Below are 1,241 nucleotides of genomic sequence, written 5' to 3'. Positions count from 1 at the left end.
GTTATTACCGGATCCCTGTTATTACCGGGCCTGTTATATATGGTTTCTACTGTATTTCTTTCTTTTTTTCTGTCTAATCTAATAAATAATATAATAAATAATCTAATAAATAATCTAAAAAGTAATCCACATTGTGTCGATGTCGAAGGGGAAGTACAAAACACCAATATCTATTTTTTCTGTCTAATCTAATAAATAATCTAATAAATAATCTAATAAATAATCTAAATTGTGTCGACGGGAGTGTAAAAAACACTAAAATATTTCTCTTTTTTAAAATGTTTTTTAATCCCTCAGAGTGTCAGGAGGGCTGCTACAACTGAGGGATGACGCAGACGGGAGTCTGGAGGTGACGCAGCTGTGACGTCATCACTGCCGGATGACGTCATCACTTCTTGCCGACATGTCGATATAGCAGACGACACTGTGACGTCATCACTTCCGACGACATGTAGATCATATATCACAACAGACGACCGCTTCCATTTTTTTCCCTCTCCAATTTATAAATTGTCTGATAAAGTTTGATGAGAAATCATACCCTGTGGTGCGGACATCTGCTTGTGTATGAGATAATTATTTCTTCTTTTTTTTTAAACGGAAAAAGAAGAAAGATTTTTTTGTTCAAAAATGTATGAAGGCTTTGTCTGTCCCCGTGGTTCTATGTGCCCCGCATATTTTAGCCAAATTTGTTTCTTTTTTGCATAATTTTTTATTATTTTTCTTTACCCTTCTATTTCTATGTTAAAAATTTACAGAATCACATAATTTCACGTTTGTGGGCTCAGTTTGCATATATATATATATACAGTCGAACCTGTATAAGACGGCCACCCATTGTCAAGGAGAAAAGTGGCCGTATAAGACAGGTGGTCGTCTTAGGCAGGACTGATCAAGGTGGAGAAAACAAATCCTTCCTTTCTAAGAAAACAAACCCTTCCTTTCTGAGGTCCCAACCGAAGGTAGTTGCATTGTTGTTGTTGTTGTTGTTGTTGTTGTTGTTGTTGTTGTTGTTTTCGCTGGGTTTTCTTTTCTTTTGTAGCTGCTTTGGTGCACGGGAGACAATAAAACGAAAAGTGTCAGACAAGGAGGACCAAGTGCTATGGTGAAACAAACACACTCGGAGAACAAGCAACGCTTCTGTCACAAGTTCATGCCTACGTCCATCGTTACTTTGTTACAGACTGGGTAAACAGTGACCACTCATCTCACTTACGATTTGTGTATGGGTTCTGGGCGGG

General features: G+C 37.8%; 1 long non-coding RNA gene across 1 annotated transcript in view; it reads left to right on the top strand.

Annotated features, from left to right (window-relative positions):
* Positions 1–540, top strand: part of LOC106012643 — a 6,156-nt gene extending 5,616 nt beyond the window's left edge. Inside the window, exon 2 of the long non-coding RNA XR_001185108.2 lies at positions 298–540. This is a non-coding gene — a long non-coding RNA (uncharacterized LOC106012643). The remainder of the gene's footprint in view (positions 1–297) is intronic.
* The last annotated feature ends 701 nt before the right edge of the window (positions 541–1,241 follow it).

The sequence above is a fragment of the Aplysia californica genome, unplaced genomic scaffold (assembly GCF_000002075.1).
Source record: "Aplysia californica isolate F4 #8 unplaced genomic scaffold, AplCal3.0 scaffold00441, whole genome shotgun sequence".
NCBI classification, from domain to species: Eukaryota; Metazoa; Mollusca; class Gastropoda; order Aplysiida; family Aplysiidae; genus Aplysia; species Aplysia californica.
This window is presented reverse-complemented; position numbering and strand designations above follow the sequence as displayed.